This window comes from Equus przewalskii, chromosome 3 (genome assembly GCF_037783145.1).
Source record: "Equus przewalskii isolate Varuska chromosome 3, EquPr2, whole genome shotgun sequence".
NCBI lineage: Eukaryota > Metazoa > Chordata > Mammalia > Perissodactyla > Equidae > Equus > Equus przewalskii.
In genome coordinates, this window is record NC_091833.1 from 86930387 (window position 1) to 86943860 (window position 13474).

General features: G+C 43.7%; 1 protein-coding gene across 15 annotated transcripts in view; it reads left to right on the forward strand.

Moving 5' to 3' along the window:
- RBM47 (RNA binding motif protein 47) overlaps window positions 1–13474 on the forward strand; it is a 148452-nt gene that overhangs the window by 59735 nt on the left and 75243 nt on the right. For 13 of the 15 annotated variants that reach the window (XM_008524038.2, XM_008524036.2, XM_008524046.2 and 10 more), the window contains one exon: window positions 3789–3874. The gene's annotated coding sequence lies outside the window, so the exon portion shown is untranslated. Of the gene's footprint in view, window positions 1–3524; window positions 3658–3788; window positions 3875–13474 lie in introns of all 15 variants that reach the window. The other 2 variants (XM_070615088.1, XM_070615094.1) reach the window with 1 other exon arrangement.

A 13474-nucleotide genomic window follows, 5' to 3' on the forward strand; every position in this document is an offset into this window, starting at 1 on the left:
ACTGATCATGCATTAAATATGAGGGCCCTTTCTAAGAGGCTGTGTGAGAGCTCTGGAGAGATCAAGGAAATAAGAGGCAGGTCCTTTCCAAGACAATTATATAAGTTTTTACTCTTTGCTGTTGTGGTGGTTGTTTTAATCTGGCTCATAATTCACTGAGAGAGAGGCATTAATTGCAGTCATTAATTATCCATTTGTTCTTTAACGTTTATTTCTGCCTTAATAATAGCTAACATTTATTGCACTTAAGTACTTAACCTGTATTAATGAGCTCAAGGGATCTTCCCTAGGAGAGAAGTACCGTTATTACCCATACGTACAGATGAGGAAACTGAGGCACAGTCACATGTGGCTTCGACGAATAAGAGAAGGAGTAGAGTTAGTTTCCTGACGTGAAATGCAAGATAAATGAAATTAAAAGTTTCTTAGGAAGTGCGTGTTCTCATCGATCAAAGTAGTACTCGGCTTAAAAAACCAGTGCTTCTCTTTACGCACATAATGTCCTTGGGCAGTGTCACTCGTGGCCATGGTTGAATGCCATGACGATTCCAGTTCTGCATCCCTGACCTTGACCACGAGGCATCCCTGTGTCTGTTTCTCTGGTTCCTGCCTTCATCTTCTCCCGACGGGTCACCCTGCCTTTAGCCCCTTCTGCATTGTGGTCAGAGTGATCTTTCTACCATGCCCTTCCGGTGCTGTCGCCTGGCTGATTAGAGTTCACCAGTGGTTCGCTGTGCGGTAAAATGTGACGTTCCTTGCCTTGTTCAGCTGCACATCCTGCTGCTCTCCACTGCTCACCCTCAGCCCAACCAGCTGTCATTCTCCAAAGATGCCGGGTCCTCTCATGGCCCTGCACCCAAGAACTGGCTGTTCCTTTTGTCTGGAAAATGCCCTGTCCTCATCTGTCATCCCTGTCTGCCGGGCAAACAGTTACTGATCCTTCAGGACTTGGCTCATATCTTCCTTGATTAACCTTGACAGACTCGGAATTACTTCTTCCTGTTTTCCACTGCCCCTTGCGCACTAGAGCCAGTCACTCTGTCTTATGATGGTCTCGTTCCACCTCTGTACCCCGTTAATTTGCACCTTTCGGGAGGGTAGCACTTTGTATTTTCAAGTTGGCATTTCTTGCCTCGGTCAGTCCCTGGTCTCCCTGTCCAGACTCCGCCTAAGCCAGACCATGAAGGCAGAGAAGACACCCATTGTAGTCACCACTGCTATGCCCGGGGTCCGGCTTAGGGCCTGGCCTGCAGTAGGTGTTCAACTAATATTTGTTGAAAGCATGAATAGTGTGTGTTTTTATTGTCGGCTTGTGATAGTGTCGCCCAGGGATTGCACTTGAAGGGTCCCCGGCCATGATCAAGCAATGGAAGTATTTTGTATGGCCTCATGGTATTCGAAAGCTTTTTGATACCTGTAGATAGAGCCTGCCCTCTCCTGCTTACTACTGTCCACATCACTCCTCTTCTCTTGTTCTTAGTCCCCCTCACTCATTACCCGTTACCCGTCTGCTCCTGGGACATAAGGTTGAGGGGTGAGGGGAGAGGGAAAGCGTATTAGTTAGTTTGCTAGGGCTGCCATTACTAGATAAATCTGACTGCGGGGTTTAAGTAACAGAAATTTATTTTCTCACGGTTCTGGAGTTCTGGAGGCTGGAAGTTTAAGATGTAGGTGTGAGCAGGTTTGGTTTCTTCTGAGGCCTCTTTCTGTGGCTTGCACATGGCCACCTGCATGCTGTGTCCTCACATAGTCATCCCTCGGTGTGTGTGTGAATGCATCCTAATCTCCTCTGGTAAGGACACTACTCCTACTGGATTAGGGTCCACCCATATCACCTCCTTGAACCTTAGTTACCTCTCTAAAGGCCCTGTCTCCAAATACAGTCACACTCTGATGTCCTGGGGAGCAGAACATATGAATTTAGTGGGGGACGCTATTCTCATAACAGGCGCAAACACAAATTGTCAAGTCGTGTGGTCTCTGCCTTGTGTCTGATGCGGGTTTTCTAACACATTAATAAAGGGGAACTCGGGAACCATCAGAGAGCAGTTTGCTCTCCAAGGCAGAATCTGGACAGACATACCATGCACCTGCTCACACACCTGATCTTCACTCTGATCACTTTGATCTTGGGATCATATTCATGTTTCTCAAACAACTGACATTTAGTTGAAGCATCAGGTAGAACTTAGGTGCTTTTCAATTTGGAAAAATATACCCTTTATTCTATTCCTTCCAAAAACTGACATGCAGGCTGCAAACTTTCTTTGTCAAGGGTTTGGTAGACAGTGGAGGTAAAAGCTGCATAATGACACAGCACCGCCTCCATTTGCTGTAAGCAAACAGCCGGGTCCTTTATTACCCTTGAAACTGGCTCTCATGACACAGGTTGGACTCAGAGAAGCAAGTCAAATGCCAAGTTTCTGTGGGTCAGAGTTCCTCAAGCACTGTATGTTAATCAAAAGCTCAGCCTTAGTTAATGAGGCCATTGAGTTGGGAAGAACTTTGGAACAAATGGTTACTGAGCTGGACTGCAGGAGTTGGCAGAGCTCAGTATGTATTTTGGTTCCTAGAGGTAGGTTGTGGACTCGTGGTCTTTCTTGGGGGGTGGGGGGGGGCGGGAGTGAGACTCTTGTGGGTTTTATTCATTCTTGGTGGAGTAGTAGCATAATAAAATCTACTGTACAGTGCCCAGCCAATCAAATGTATTTACTTAAAGATGAAGCTGAGGGGCCGGCCTGGTGGCACAGTGGTTAAGTTCGCACGTTCCACTTTGGCGGCCCGGGGTTCACTGGTTTGGATCCCAGCTGTGGACATGACACCACTTGGCGAGCCATGCTGTGGTAGGCGTCCCGCATACAAAGTAGAGGAAGATAGGCACGGATGTTAGCTCAGGGCCAGTCTTCCTCAGCAAAAAGAGGATGATTGGCAGCAGCTGTTAGCTCAGGGCTTCCTCAAAAACAAAAAAGGGCAGAAGAAGTGAATAGATTTAAAAAAAAAAAAAATAAGTAAAAAATAGAAAGATGAAGCTGAATGGTTACAGAATATTATATTTATTTATGGGCAGAAAAGCCAGATGTAAAGGGCTTCCAAAGGTAAAGGGAACATTTAAAACACTAGCAGCTGGCAATGCTTTCAACAATTTTGAGTGTTTGGTGATTTACTCTAAAAGACCACAATTTATTGTGCCTCTGCAGAGAGAAATTTAAGTGAATATAATGATCACAGCTGCCCTTTGTTGAGTGTTTTCTCTCATATGGGGCCCCAAGGACTTCATATCTGTCATCTTATGTATTGTCACAGTGTCCTTAACAGGTGAGTAACATTAGGCCCATACTAGCCGAGAAAAAGGTTCAGAGAGGTTGAGTAAAATGCCTAAGATCACCCAGCTAGCAAGCAGTAGAGCTGAGTTTTGAGCACCTCAGCAAACCTGTGGACTTCCCCTCCCTGTTACACCTCTTCTTTGTACATTTCCTCCTTCTCTCCTTGTCAAACTAAGGTTTTCTCCTTTGAATATCTTTTAGCTAAGAGGAACCTGAATTGCCTCGCAGAATTGGCAAAAGGATGTGACCGATTTTCTCCAAGTATTTGAGCCAGTGCAAATTTCCTTTACTGCCCGGTTATGTAGCTTTCCTTGTAATCCACGTGCACACAAAGGTGTGTGATAATAATAAAACACCGCATTTCTTCCTCTTACCCCTGCCCCTACATTCCACTTAGCAATCACTGATTGCACACTCCTCATTAGCTGTCTCTAGGTCAGTAACGTTATCTTTTCCATTTCACAGTTCGGGCAACAGAGGCATTAGAAGGACACCCTGCATCAGGTCACCCAGCAGAGATCAGCCATTCCTGGGCTCACTGAGGAGGTTTGGTAAGTCAAGCTGGTGCCATCTTCACTGTGGCTCAAAGGAACACAGTTCAGGGGGTGGAAAAAAGTAGGTGAGCATTCCATAGTGATGTGCAAACGCTAATCCTCTCTCTTTTTATTTTATTTTTTTGATCAACACATTGTTTTTGCTTCTGGATGTTTGCTTCATTTGTTAGGGCAGAGTGCCCTGTACGTTTGTAAGTACCAGTGTCCCCACAGCACTCCCACAGTCAAAAAGAATGACAGAAATTATATTTGAATGACTTTGCTTGAACCCTTTTAATACTGAGTTTTTCCTGTAGTGTTTACTGCATTTTGTCAACTCTAGAATGCATTTCTTTCCACACAATTTAACATCTCTGACATTGGGATACATCTTATGGAGACTTAGGTAACAGCATTCCTCTGATAATCCCCAAATGACCTGATATACTCCTGATAAAAAGCTAATCAATAAGAACTCCGTACTTACCAAAGAAAGAATTTAGCATTCTAAGGATGAAAGAAAAACTAATTTTTTGGTGACTTCGTATGATGGCTTTGAGACTAGTAGTGCTGGGACCTTGTAAGCACTGGTGCTGACATTCACAACAGCCTGTGTGAGGTCGTGGAGCAGCTTCCTAGGCAACAGATCCCAGAATCAGACACTCTTGTCCCATGCCAGGTTCCCCTCCCGCAATCAGCATCATAGGATTTGCAAGTCAAATACTCTATGTCTTCACTGCTGTGTCCCCAGAATGATTTGTCAACATCCCTTTATCTGTAAATGGTCCAAGTCCACATTCATGTTAAATGCATGGGAAAATAGCATCTCTATAGAGTTAATGCCACAGAACGGGCAGGATCCCCCAAGCCACCTGGGCCTGATTTGTATAGGCTTTAAGATTTGCAGAACCTCCAGATTATAAGGCCCCATGGGTTATAGTACAGTAATTCTGAAATCAGTAGAGATGCAGGTAAATCAGTCAACAGACATTTTCTGAGCACCTACTGTGTGCCCGGCTCTGTGCTAGGTACTGGGTAATTTGAGATTAAGACAGAAAGGATTGGATGTCTGCTGCCAGGAGCCTGCTCTAGATGTCTGGCAGACATTAAATAATAAAAGAGTAATGAGGGCACCGAAGAAGAATTATAAAAAGTTTAAGGGAGTTTGAAACCAGAGGACCTAACCTAAACGTTAGTGGGAGGGGCGACCATCAGGGAAGCTTTCTTGGAATTTAAGTGGTGTTTTAACTGAGACCCGAAGGAGAAGGAATGGTTTCCTGGGCAGAGGGAGATGGTGGGCAGGTGGGAGTGACTGTACCAAATGAGGAACAGCCTTTGTGAGGGTCGCAATGTGGGCGAGTGTGTCCGGTTCAAGGAATAAGCACAAAGCTAGTGGGGAATGAGGTCGAGGGAGCGTGGCTTCAGAGGAGCAGATGTCTGTTGTGAAATAAGGACTTAGTCAAACTTCTGGAAGAATCCTAGAAAAGAAGAATTAGAAAAGAATAAGAATAAGAAAATTCTTATTCTTAGAATAAAAAATTCTATTCTTAGAAAAGAATAAGATTCTAAGGAAAGAATCTGGAAAACCCCTTAGAGATTGATTTCAAACTGATGATCAGATTTTTGTTTTTGTCGTTCAGACATCAATCCTTCTGTCTCTATCGGCATTGTTTCCTAGAGCTGGATCCCAAGTCCCGTTTTCCTGCCAGTCCTTTGAATTCTCCCCAAATGTGTTCTTCATTTCCCTCACCTACCTCCCAAAGGAAGGCAATCAACTTCTAGTGAGAGATTGTTTTCATCAACAAATGTGTCCGCTTTTCTTTTTCTCTGCTTCCTTGATGGCACCAGGGAACGGTGATCATTGGCATAGTATATGATTCCCTCATCCAAAGGCCAGATTAAAAAAAAAAAAAAGGATGATTTAAATAGAACAGACAGAGGCCGGCTTCTTCTTTTTTTTTTTTTGAGGAAGATTAGCCCTGAGCTAACCACTGCCAACCCTCCTCTTTTTGCTGAGGAAGACTGGCCCTGAGCTAACATCCATGCCCATCTTCCTCTGCTTTACACCTGGGACATCTACCACAGCATGGCTTGCCACGCAGTGCCATGTCTGTACCCGGGATCCGAACCAGTGAACCCCGGACCGCCAAATCAGAACCTGCGAACTTAACCGCTGTGCCACCGGGCCGGCCCCATGGCCAGCTTCTTGACTCTGCTTCTGCTTCCGGACCCTTATGAGACTCAGGTTTCATGTCTTGGTGCTCTCTGCTGACCTATCTATCAAGAGTACTGCTGAGCTGAGGCACTTTGACCAGTAACTAAATCAGCAGATTCAGAAATTTTCACATACATGTGTACACATACACGTACACATATACATGGAACCCCAATTCCATTGAATTGGCCATCGCAAGCTCGCTTGTTTCCTAGTCGTGAGTGAATTTTATGTGGTCATTTTTTGAGAGGTCTGTAGAGTGTAGGGGCTGACCAGAGGTGGCTAGATCTTTTTAACAGTCCTATAATCTTTTTTTGGAGATTCTTGTCTCAGTCTGAGATAAGATGGGTCTGTTTTCTCCATACAGAAGGGAAGAGAATCACTGGTCATGATTGATGTATAGAAATTTCAACTTTTTACATGAAGTTTTGGTGACCTCTTTGGTCAGTCCTCTTAAAAAGTTAACATCTAGATTATTACCTGATTTTTCTTAAGCCACAGGAAGTCTGTGCTCCTCCCTCAAGACATGGGCATCAGAAGTCAGATGGTGGGGATCCCTAGGAAAGGGCAAGGGAAAAAAATCAAGGATTTTCTAATGGAAACTTTAAAGAAAATAGTAAAACATGTTGAGCGCTGACCCTCTGCTACTCATCATAGCCCAGATTTCCATCCCAAGTAAGTTAATAAATTAAAAAGTGGATATTGTCTGACCTAAGAGTTGAAAGTGGAAGTTGCTTTTGAAAAGAAGGAAAAGGTGGGCTGCTTAATATGTTGTTTCCTGTGGTAAAATGGCCCTTCGTGTTTCTGAATGGTAGGTCTCATATAGATCTCTTAAAAACAATTTTCCTCAAATCCCTAAAAAGAACCAGAAGGTATACCTTTTGGAAAATGACCTTCATATCATTTTTTTTTTTCAAGAAGACAGACTGTAATGCAAATAGGACTTAAGGTAAGCTCCTTACTGTTGCACAACTCATGTGGTCCATATGGTGGAAACTTGCAGAAGAATAAATACACACAAAGGTCAAGCAAGTGAGCGGAGACAGATTCTCTTTTGTTTAGTCAGCTAATTGGGACCTGTCACAAAATGACCCCAGGCTGCTCCAGGCAATCCCCAACGCAGGTTCTAAAGGTGACTTTTCTGCCTCTTCACCTGAAAATAGTAGAGATTTTTCCTATCCCTTATCATATCTTACTTTTTTACTTTGTAACACATAACTTATTACTACACAGAAGGGGAAAAAGAGGCCCGTAATTTAACTTGATTCAAATGAATAAACCTACAAAAGACTCTGGTGTGAAAGACACTGGGGCAGGTGCATGAGGGATACAAAGACGATTCAGACATGATCCTTGCCCCAGAAGGGTTTAAGAATGAAAGTTTAAGCATTTAATTATAAGAAATATTGACAATAAAACAAGAGTGAATTAGAACAGCAACATCGGAACTCAGATATTTAATGGTATTTCCGAACATGCAGTCGAAGTTAACAGATCTCTTTTCTCATCTATCTCCAGATTTACCAGAGTAAACTCATCACCCTCTTGTCTGGACCTCTCACTTTCCTTTGCTTTTGTCTGGTCTCTGATCCAGTTCAACAAAAGTGCTAATTCAGGCGTGGGGCTTGCTGGTGTTGAGAATTAATGCAAAAGTGACCCCGAAGTCCTCTGCAGTGTATGACCACCTGTGTGTGATTACCATCACTCTGTGACTCAACCAGCATCATGATGGCGGACATGCAGATGTTTGCCTACAAAAGGAAGACTGTCTTCCTAAAAGAAAGAGATTTGTTCCCACCTTAGACAAGGAAAGAGAAAGCTGTGGGGATCAACAAAATGTGTGTCTTTTGGCAGAATAACAGGTGGATGATGGCATTACGCTTTGCAGGAGGGCATTTGGTGCTGTGGAAAGTGAGGAGAATACTCCAGGGCTATGAGGCTGAAATCTGAGGCTAATGTCAGCATTGAGCCTTTAGGCAGATTATGTGGGCAGTGCTCAAATGTCAGCCCTGAAATTTCCAAGAACAAGGTCTTCAAACCAGCCATTAGACAGGCATCAATGTTTACTGTGTTGGGGCCTCATCAGGGGGTGTGCATCGGTTCAAACACGTTGCCCCCCGGTGTCAGCAGTGGCTGCAGACGGAAATAGAGTGTCTGACATTCACTTTGGCCATACTCAGGGGTGTCTGTGCTGTCAGGAAATAACAGTAACAGAACAACCATAGCTTTCGTCAAGAATGACAGAAATTCTGTGTCTGCAAAGTAAGTGAGGTCCTTTTGAAATGAAGACCGAGGTCCACAAAATACAAGGGACATCTTGGCCCATTCGCAGCAACGTGGATGGACCTCGAGGGCATTATGTTAAGCGAAATAAGCCAGTCAGAGAAAGACGAACTCTATATGACTCCACTCATAGGTGGAAGTTAATATATTGACAAGGAGATCTGATCGGTGGTTACCAGGGAAAAGGGGGGGTGGGGGAAGGGCACAAAGGGGGAAGTGGTGTACCCACAACATGACTAACAATAATGTACAACTGAAATCTTACAAGGTTGTAATCTATCATAACATTAATAAAAAAAAAAATACAAGGGACATCTTGGCCCATTCACAACAACGTGGATGGACCTGGAGGGTATTATGTTAAGCGAAATAAGCCAGTCAGAGAAAGACGAACTCTATATGACTCCACTCATAGGTGGAAGTTAGTATATTGACAAGGAGATCTGATCGGTGGTTACCAGGGAAAAGGGGGGGTGGGGGAAGGGCACAAAGGGGGAAGTGGTGTACCCACAACATGACTAACAATAATGTACAACTGAAATCTTACAAGGTTGTAATCTATCATAACATTAATAAAAAAAAAATACAAGGGACATCTTAAGCAAAGACTGAAGTGGCTATTGAGGAGTCAGACTAGGGTGAAAGGGGGCTGACCCCAGACCAGGCCTTTACATCTAGGCATGTCAGTACCTACTGATTTTGTTTTCGTTTGCATTTGTGCAATCAATCACCAAGAGATTCTTAGAATTATAAAATATTGGAGTTAAAAGGAACCCTAGAGGTGATGATGAAAATAAATGATAAATAATGATAACGAGGGGCCAGCCCTGTGGCTGAGTGGCTAAGTTTGCGTGCTTCAATGTGGCCGCCCAAGATTTCGCTGGTTCGGATCCTGGGCGCGGACGTGGCACTGCTCAACAGGCCATGCTGAGATGGTGTCCCACATACCACAACTAGAAGGATCTACAACTAGAATATACAACTGTTTACTGGGGGGTTTTGGGGAGAAGAAGAAGAAAAAAAGAGAAGAAGATTGGCAACAGATGTTAACTCAGGCACCAATCTAAAAATAAATACATACATAAATAAATAATGCTAATGATAATGAAGATAATGATAACGTTTATTGAGTGCTTACTATGTGCCAGGCACAAAAGAAGTCTTTTACTTACATTATCTCTTTTGCTTGTATGGCCTCATTTAATTCTACAATAATCCCATAAAGAAGGTGTTAGGATTCCTATTTGGCAAATAAGGAAAGTGAGGTCTAAAAGAGAATAGGTGACTTGCCCAAGGTCACACAGTTAGTGCTTGGCAGAGCTGGACACGCAGGCAGTCTGAGCCTAGAGTCTGCACTATTTTTTAAAGGTTTTATTTTTCCTTTTTCTCCCCAAAGCCCCCCGGTACATAGTTGTATATTTTTAGTTGTGGGTCCTTCTAGTTGTGGCATGTGGGACGCCACCTCAGCATGGCTTGACAAGCAGTGCCATGGGTGGCTAAGAGCACAGTCTGTCAGATCTGGAGCCCGCACGGCTCCTGTGCCCCTTGACCTGTTCTTGCTCTGAGACATCTGCTTTTGCTTCACGTTTCAATCATTTTGAGAACTTTAAAAAAATACCAGCGCACACGGAGCTGGCCTGGTGGTGTAATGATTAAGTTCGCGTGGTCTGCTTGGGTTCACGTGTTAAGGTCCTGGGTGCGGAACTACACACCACTCTTTGGGCCATGCTGTGGCGTCATCCCATATACAAAATAGAGGAAGATTGGCACAGATGTTAGCTGAGAGACAGCCTTCCTCAACAACAACAAAAAATACCAATGCACAAGCCCCACTCATTGGGACTCTGATTCAGTTGGTCTGACGAGGGGCCCAACCATCAAGATTTTTTGAAAACTTCATAACTGAGTCCCCTGTATGTCCTGTGTGGACAACCATGGCGTGGACTTTGCTGGTTAACCTGGTGAATGGCTGTGTATTACTTTTTCCGGAGAGCAAATTTGTGTGTCATAGCAGCTGTTTTTGTTTCTGCTTTTCCTATGGTTTGTGAAGATGGATTGGGCCTTAAAAACCTTTGGCTCCTAGGAGGACGCTGTCACTGCTTGGGGGAGCTCTATCTGAGAAAGGATCCCCTGTTTACACTTCTCCATTATGTGTCCTGTGAACCACATCTCTACCTCCTTCCTCCAGCACTGCTCAGAATAGACAGTTTAATAACTTTACACCTAAAATCTTACAAATTGCAACGGGCTATATGCTGCTGGGACAGCTTAAAGATCAAGGGCACATTTTTGTCTGTGACAACCACTGCCATCTTTATTTGATGTTCACTAAAAATACACACAGACGTACATATACACATATTTTACCTCCATTTTACGTTGGGGAGGTCTCAAAAATTTCATCAGACCCTTATTTAGACACCAGTAAGAAGAGGTTAAGAGTTTGATCTAGACCCCTACCTTGATTCTAAAATGGGGAAACCAAGTCTGGGGGGTTGAGAGAGAAGAGACCCATCAAAATAGCCAGGCTGAGAACTCAAGTCCCCTGATGTGAATGGTGTTTTCTCTTCACTCTGCTGCCTCTCTTAAAATTTTATTCTGTAGCCTTTCCTCTTCATTCACACTAACACCTTCCTAGTTCTAGTCCTAACTTTATTCCTGAATTATTGCAATAGCCATGGAAGGGAAAAAAAAAAACCTGGAAGAAACTATAGCAAAATGCCAACGGTAGTTGAGTTTTGAATGGTGGACGTCTAGTTTTTATATCTGCTTTTCTGTGACTTATATATTTTCCTTAATAAACAAATATTACTTCCTAAAGGAAAAGCACAAACCTGTAGTGGAATAGCCTTCTCAGTGGTCTCTGAATGTGTGTGTCCATTATGCAGTCCATTCTGTGGCCCGCTATCAGATTTGCCTCCCTAAAAGGTGTTTTTCTTCAGTCGTTATCCTGCTTAAACCTTCAGGGCTCCTATTGCTCTTGAGAAAAGTCCAAACTCCTGGAATCCAAAGGTCTCCTTAATCTAGACCCACCCTCTGCCTGACCCTTATCTTCACCACACCCAACACAACCCTCCCTTCTTGCCCAGCCAGCATCCTCCCTGTCCTGGAACCAAGAGAACTCTATCCAGTTCCTTTGCTCATGCCGTTCTCTTTGTGGAGAGCCCTGCACACTTTGTTCTTTCCTGTTTACCTGTCCAGATGTTGTCTTTCTAGGTTCAGTTCAAATACTTCCTCCTCCAGTTCACTTTTGTCACTTTTTATCTGTGTCTGGGATGGCAGATAGGTTTTTTGTTATATTCCAGGTCTAGGCAATTGAAAATACGTTGCCTGGAGAATCCTGAGAGCCTGCCCACCGATGCTCAGAGCGAAAGAGTTCTGTGATCAGTAGTGGTTGCTGCCATAGGCACGAGGGAGAAGTAACAGAATGTGTGTTATTATTTTCCGTCTAGATGTACTGACTATTCTTCTACACCTGTAATGTCCAATATGGTAGCCACTAGTGACACGTGGCTGTTTAAATTTAGATTAATTGAAATTCAATACAATTAAAATTTCACTTCCTTAGTCGCCCTACCTACATTTCAAGTGCTCAATAGCCACATGTGGCTCCTGGCTACCATATTGAACAGCAAAGATAGAGAACCTTTCTATCATTACAGAAATTTTTATTAGCCCGGTTTTAGCCAAATAGTTACATGACAATGGAAGAGAGAATACCTTGTTTCATGTGTGCGCACCTTGTTTTCTCAGTGAGACCAAAAGCTTTTTATGGGGAGGAATCCTCTCTTATAATTACTTTGTAGCCCTGGAGCACCGAGCCAGTACTGGGCATGTTGGAAATACTGTGTAAGTATTTGTTGAATTGAATTTTTAGTACCAGTTCAGCAATATGTGATAAAGTAGAGTAGTAGAAAGAGAACACTGATTTGGAAACCAGGAAGCCAAGTTTCTGGCCCCAGCTCTTCTGCCAATTAGTGTGTAACTTGGAATATATCATTTACCTGAAGTAGGTCATAGTTTCCTCGAGTGTAAACAGTAATAAACTAAGCTATAGCAGAGCATTTTTCCAGGTTTGGAATTTTGTGATACATAAGGAGTGTTCGCTTTTAAACAAAAGTGCACACACACACTCAGAGTGAAAACTAGCAGATTAAAAAATATCCTCGCTTATTTTAAATCCCATTTATCGAATTTTCCAAATATATAAGACTGTCATTGGAGGGTTTAACTCCCTGCCAGCTCGACGGCTAAATTCTTGGAAGAGGATCGTAGCAAAGGTGAGATGACTCCATAAGTAGAGAATGTCAAACTCAGGCGCGTCCGATGGAGAATTCGGGAGCCTTTGTCAGCAAGAAGGCGATGCAACATCTCCCTGCCATTTGACACTATATTCAACCAAACTGTATGCAGACGTCACCAGCTGATGCTGCCCACCCTCTGTCGAGGCTCTAAGTGACGGGTCAGCAAACTACGGCCCCCTCCGTTGTCTGTTTTTATGTTTTGTATGTAGTTAAAGATGGTGTTTACATTTTTAAGAGTTCCCAAAAGAAAAGTATGTAACAGAAACCGTATGGCCTGCAAAGCCTAAAATATTTACTATCTGGCTCTACACTAATGACTAGTGACCTTCGTGTACAGATTCAACCACTTTTCAAGGCAGATCGCTTTCTGAAATGTCATGAGGGCCTGTGGCTCAGGGATAAAACTCCATGTTCTCTGTGCTTTAAAGAACCCCGAAGACAGGGCAAAGAGGCCGGGCTGCTAGGGTGCAGGCTGGGCCACGTGGCTCCATCTCCTTTGTATCTGAAGCAGGCAGGGCCCTTGACATGGTGTTCTGAAGGTGGAAAGCAAGTCCTTGGATCCAGAGTCTGTGCGTTCATTCTGGCCTGACTTTGGAAATTTGATGAGTCACAGTTTCTGGCTGTGTCCTCCTTGACATTTAGCATTCACCAGAAGAAATTCTGAAGGCTCCTTGAAGGGGAAAGCTGCAGAATCCTTGGGCGCTCAAGCTTATCTAAGGAGGGAGCCCAGGCTTACATCTCAGTTTGTTCTTCTTTTTCTTTTTCCTCTTGCAGACACTCGTTTCAGCACTTGAGGGGTCTAGTCTAGCCTGAGTG